This window comes from Pelobates fuscus, chromosome 10 (genome assembly GCF_036172605.1).
Source record: "Pelobates fuscus isolate aPelFus1 chromosome 10, aPelFus1.pri, whole genome shotgun sequence".
Lineage (NCBI taxonomy): Eukaryota > Metazoa > Chordata > Amphibia > Anura > Pelobatidae > Pelobates > Pelobates fuscus.
Genome location: NC_086326.1, coordinates 15,799,528 through 15,806,460, shown reverse-complemented (window position 1 = coordinate 15,806,460; position 6,933 = coordinate 15,799,528).

The window sequence follows — 6,933 nt, the reverse complement described above, 5'->3', positions numbered from 1 at the left end:
CTGTGTTGGAGATCCAGTAGACCACTAGATAAACTTGCCCCCCCTCTCATATCTGTCAACTGGTTGAGTTGGAGAAATGAATTAAACCATTCTGCACAGGGGGTGTGGTTATTGTAGCAGAGCTGCAATATTAAATCCCAATATCTCCGCTGGTAAAAGAAGGTAATCAAAGGAAGGCAATATCCCAAATCCCCCCAGTAACCGGACGAAACACAGTTCTGGGAGTCAACTGAGGTTTTTATTCACAAGCTCCAGTATTTATGCCATTCCCCATGCAAGGGGTTTCCTTAATTACTTTACAGAGGTTATGCAGTAGGGGACTACATGGGGGACTTAACATACGGGACATTTCTCCCACCATGCACTGCTGTACGAGAGGGATACTCACACAAGAATATCCTGCTAAGTGGATTATCCCTCCGTACAGCAGAACCAGCTTTTCACATAAAAATCTGAAACTGGTATAATATTCGTGCCAATGTACCGAATGACCAATCGGCAGCGAGCTGGGGTCTGAGCGCATATTTTGTGAAAGTACCACTCAGATCCCAGCACAATTAACCGAATGCCGCACAAAATACATTGTAACATCAACTATTCATAAAAGTCACGAATGTTTAAGCGGGGAAGAAGTACCGAAAGACCGGCGCTCCCGAAGTCCAGCGGTGTTCGTGCCGTCGAGTAGCCGATTTTAGTCTCGGGCACTCGCCGACCAAACACTGCTGGGCAAAAAGGGAATCCAAGATGGCCGCCGCCTCGTGGTCGGTAGCCGAACGACGGCCACCCTGAGAATCAATTAACAGCCGATAGATACAGTGTTGCAATCGGTTAATGGGAGCCACACGACCCCCTGTGTGTGGGCTCCCATTCGGTACTTTGTTCGTTTCACGAACAGTGTTGAAAATCACTGTTCGTGAAACTACCATATGAATGCTAGCGACTTTCGTGTCACTAGCATACGAATTCCCTCTTTCACATTTTAAGCGAACATCTCAAACACCATATATAAACCAGTCTCTCTAGGGCAACCCTCAGATATAAAGCAAAAATAGTCTTAGGGCTAGATTTGCCCTGCTTTACTGATTGCGAAAAACACTTCCTCACCTGTCACTATGCTCACTAATATTTAGTTCGTAATCAATACGAATACAAACTGTGTGAACCTCTTATTCGAGTACAAGAAGAAAATATACTGCGCTGGGAATTGTTTGGTCAAAATAGCCAAATAAAGAATTCCCATTTGTCAGGTACATTTTTTCTAGCCAATATTTCAGCTTGCTGAATATACTCTAATCGTTCATGTACATGAGTGTAGATTTATGTGTACCGTCTGTGTTTCACATTCAAACCAACGTGGGAAGCACTCTCCTGTGAATGTGTGATGTCACATGCTTGCAAAATAAACGTGAGTGCGAATGTTGGGTGTTCCCAGCAGTAATGTCTGAGAATTCCATAGTATTCCTTTCCTGGTGGATGAAATCTACTTGTGGATTCTCTAGTATACTCTTTTTTTTTTTTTCCCCACCAGAGGAACTGAACGGACACAACAAAAAGTATGACGTATAGCTCATAAAATGTCATCAGGGAGCATCAGACAATAGGGATGATTTATTAATCTCATCACGGAGGATCTTGATAGGCAGTAATGATTTAAGATGGCAACAATGATAGGGAGTAAGGCAGTACATGGCTTCAATGAATGTACCTGGGAAATCGGGACAACGGTGCATGAAACTGCAACCTATTGATAAGATGATAACCGTTTGTGCAAGTTGTGGTACTGACAGTAAGAAATGTTATGCAGAACTCTCAAAAGAATCAGAAAATGTTAAAGTGGTCTGTCATATTTTGCAAAGACCCCTGATGGTGACATTGTCACGGGGTGTGTGGTGACCCCCGGTGCAGGGGTAAGTAAGTTTATTTACCTGATCCTGTCCCTTGTGGCCATCATCTTGATCTGGTGCATCCTGTTCAGTTTATGGTGCTTTTTCTGCCTGGAGTCTACAGCAGTCTATACTCTCGCATGTATGCGAGAGTACAACACTGATTTCCGTGGCGGATCCCGCGGGAGCCACCATAGACCGTGCCTCTTCCCCGCACTTGTTACTAGTGACGACAGAGGGAATTTGCAAAACTTGACAGTTCTGCATTAAATCAAGCATAGGACACGGTCGTCTTTCATTTTTTGCATTTGAATTAAAGTTAAAATCCTACACAGTGTTTGTGAGCATTTCATAAAGATTTTAGTTCTATGAAATGCTAATTTTTTAAATATATTTTTAAAAGTAATTTTTATTTTTGGTAGAGCTACTTGAAAATTTCACCCCATCTATTTATTAGAATAAAAAAATCTGGGTTATTAACCAGAGATTTACAGGAAAATAAAAGATAAAACAAAGTGACCCCCTAAATGAGGGAGTGTGTTCAATAATTAGTGCTTAAAATGACCAACAGTGATAAAAGCCGCTTTTAACACTTGTGTGTGAATATACCCTCTTTCCAACACTCCAAATGGGAACTAGTGTTAACCCCTTAAGGACCAAACTTCTGGAATAAAAGGGAAGAATGACGTGTCAGACATGTCATGTGTCCTTAAGGGGTTAAACTACCAAAACGTATATAATAGTGGAGCGCCTTATAAAAAATAAAACATGCGATTGTTGCTCATTAGGCAGGATCACACCTTCCCTCTGGTAGGAGTATACAGGTGATACTCGAAAAATTTGAATATCGTGCAAAAGTTCATTTATTTCAGTAATGCAACGTAAAAGGGGAAACTAATATATGAGATAGACGCATTACATGCAAAGCAAGATAGTTCAAGCTGTGATTTGTCAGAAGTGCGATGATTTTGGCTTACAGCTCATGAAAACCCCAAATCCACAATCTCCGTAAATTAGAATATTGTGAAAAGGTGCAATATTCTAGGCTCACAGTGTCCCACTCTAATCAGCTAAGTAAGCCATAACACCTGCAAAGGGTTTCTGAGCCTTTAAATGGTCTCTCAGTCTGTTTCAGTAGGAATCACAATCATGGGGAAGTCTGCTGACCTGACAGTTGTGCAGAAAACCATCATTGACACCCTCCATAAGGAGGGAAAGCCTCAAAAGGTAATTGCGAAGGAAGTTGGATGTTCCCAAAGTGCTGTATCAAAGCACATTAATAGAAAGTTGTGTGGAAGAAAAAGGTGCACAAGCAGCAGGGATAACCGCAGCCTGGAGAGCATTGTCAGGAAAAGGCCATTCAAAAGTGTTGGGGACTTTCACAAGGAGTGGACTGAGGCTGGACATGGGCTTCAGATGTCGTATTCCTCTTGTCAAGCCGCTCCTGAACAACAAACAATGTCAGAAACGTCTTAACTGGGCTAAAAAAAAAAACAGACCTGGTCTGTTGCTCAGTGGTCCAAAGTCCTCTTTTCTGATGAGAGCAACTTTTGCATCTCATTTGGAAGCCAAGGACCCAGAGTCTGGAGGAAGAATGGAGAGGCACACACTGCAAGATGCTTGAAGTCCAGTGTGAAGTTTGCACAGTCTGTTGATTTGGGGAGCCATGTCATCTGCTGGTGTTGGTCAACGCAGCCATCTACCAGGAGATTTTGGAGCACTTCATGATTCCTTCCGCAGACGAGCTTTATGGGGATGCTGACCATTTTCCAGCAGGACTTGGCACTGCCCACACTGCCAAAAGCACAAAAGCCTGGTTCAATGACCGTGGGATTACTGTGCTTGATTGGCCAACAAACTCGCCTGACCTGAACCCCATAGAGAATCTAAGAGGCATTGCCAGAGAAAGATGAGAGACATGAGACCGAACAATGCAGAAGGGCTGAAGGCCGCTATTGATGCATCTTGGTCTTCCATAAAACCTCAGCAGTGCCACAGGCTGATAGCTTCCATGCCACGCCGCATTGAGGCAGTAATTGCTGCAAAAGGGGCCCAAACCAAGTACTGAGTCCATATGCATGCTTATACTTTTCAGAGGTCCGATATTGTTCTATGTACACTCCTTGATTTACTGATTGCATGTAATATTCTAATTTATTGAGATTGTGGATTTGGGGTTTTCATGAGCTGTAAACCATAATCATCGCACTTATGACAAAGCACGGCTTGAACTATCTTGCTTTGCATGTAATGCGTCTATCTCATATATGAGTTTCCCTTTTAGTTTGCATTACTGAAATAAATGAACTTATGCACAATATTCTAATTTTTCGAGTATCATCTGTAGGTCATAGAATGCAGAAACAAAAGGAACAAATATCGTGCAATATGTATAGGGCTTATTCACTTAATTATTTCAATGTTAAGCTCACCTTGGTTAGAGCCGTAAAATGCCGTCTTGGAGGCCTGGTGTCAATTTTTGGGGTGACACTTCTCATGTGGACGGATGTAAAGCTATCGAAGAATATACCAAAGAATCATTAAGATTGCTAGAAGATGATATAACACATAAAAAAAATAAAAGGAGACTCCACAATTAGGATTAAGATAAATGAAATCAGTATGCTCCATGAACGTGAATTTTAATATTTGGACATAAAGCCCCGGTAGACCAATAGTATTCGGGATAAACTCTATGTCAAGTAAATTGTCGGAATAAATAGACAAGTGTCTACAATCAATAGTCCAGAAAACCACAAGTTACTTGAAAGACCCCAGTGTATCTTTCAAGAAATGTAAAATTTAACTTGGAATAAAGATTGTTTTTAAAGTTACCTATATACCATTATAATGCATAAAAGGATCCGTTCAGCTGTTAGAATCTTTTTAACCAATTATTTAAATTGGATCAAGCTGATTTTATTAATGAAGAAATAGAGCTGATTTTAGCCAACAATTATTTTTGGTTTAATGGGGAGTATTATCTCCAGATCTGTGGAACTGTGATGGGGTTGAGGTTCGTGCCCAGTTATGCCAACCAGTTTCTGTCAGATTGGGAACAAAAATATATAAGGGGTGGCATGACTGGGTGGCAAACCTTGTCACCTATCACCGTTCCATAGACGATTTATGTTTTATTTGTAAGGGCACAAGTGATGATTAGAATGGTTTTATCAACTATTTAAACTCTAGCGACTAGGGGCATTAATTTACAGAATTTAGTAATAATTTAGTACGTTTCCTATATATTAATATATTTATTGAAAATGGAAAAATAAAAGCAAGTACACATTTTAAGTCTGTGGATGTCAATAGGTACATACAGACCTCAAGCTTCCATTTTTTTTTTTTACCATGGCTGAGGGGCATCTCAAAATCTCAGTTCCTCAGGATAAGGACACATTTGTTGAACAGGCCTCCAAGTTAAAAAGCAATTTTATTGCTAACCGGTATAAGAAATCCCATTTAAACGTTTTGAAGAAGTTTTTATTTTATTTTAAAATTCTTTATTTTTGCAGCGCATAGTTTAATAAGCTTGCGTGTGTAGACATTTCATTAGGTGACACATGACATGAATACAATAGCAATATGAGATGCCTAGAGTTAATTGCAATGTTTTTTTTATATATACAAGGAAAGATATAAACAACATATTCAAGCTATGCTTCCAGGGTTAGTCGTACATATGAGTAAACAGTGGATGTACTGGGGAAGCTATAGCACTGCTTAAACATCATAGTGTTAATAAGGAAACAAGAGTAGATCAATGCATGGAAGTGAGGCTTATAGAGAGCGCGCAATAAGACATATACTATGCATTGGGTCAGCAAAAGGTATTTTAAGCAAGTTAAATGAGCTGAACTTTTCAACTGGTAAAAGGCACTGGAGCCCCTTACAGCAGGCATCAAACATTTTTTAAAATCATGCTAAGGGCATATATACTTGCTAGCTGAACTGAACTGATTGGCCCCTTAGCCCACCCCGACCGTCCGGCTTGGCTAAGCGTAATAGTGATGGCTTCCCAGGATAAAGGCAGACCATGCCTGTTCTGCTCCACCAGTCCTAGGTAACAGCACGGGCCCATGTCTTGCGCCCCCGGTCAGCAGCCAACATCACAGACCATACAGTCCGATGGGTGATTCTCCAGAGTGACAGGCAAAAACTTAGGGTTTTGTCACCTCAAGGCCTAGTGGGTGTTTGTACGTGAGTGCTGGGATTTAGGCGTGAACAGCCAAGAGTATTTCTCCAATTTGTGGACTGTTGGAGTCGTGGTGGTGTGGAGCTGCCGCAGCGTAGCCCATACATGGGAGCAGGGGTCATTCTGCTTCATCCTTTGGAATTCTGCATGCAGGCTTGTCAGCGTGGACGGTATCTTGAAGCAAAACGTGTCTTGGCCCTTTGATTTTTACCATCTGGGACATTGTGGCAAAGTATAAATATCCATTTACTTTGAACTATCTATTGTTTTAAGTTTAATAAATAGTTTTTGTGAAATTCCCCTTGTGTCCAGCCTGGTTCTGCAGCATTCCATCCATCCATCAAGTGACACCAAGTGACACCAAGCCTCCTTACCTCAGAACCAGGATTTTACGGATCTAACCAAGGTGAGCTTAATATTGAAATAATTGTTAAGTGAATAAGCCCTATACATATTGCACTATTATTTGTACCTTTTGTTTTTGTATCCTGAGACCTATATTCCTACCAGAGGGAAGGAGAGATGCTGCTTAAAGAGCATAATGGTGCTATCTACCGAGTCAGTATTTTCAGGCTCTTGTCCATGTGAGTGATACAAATTATCCACAGAATCACAACATTTATATACCATCTGAACTATATATGTCTTTATGTTTGTATTTTACATATTTCCTCTGGATGTACAACCCCATTTAACCTTATGATAAGGGTGAGCAACAATTGTATGTTTTATTTTTTGTAAAGCGCTCCACTATTATATATGTTTTGGTACTTGTATAAAGCTAGTTCACAGAAAAATTAGAAGGGCTCATTTTCCATAAAAAATTCCCCGGAAAGTCACTATTTAGTCCAT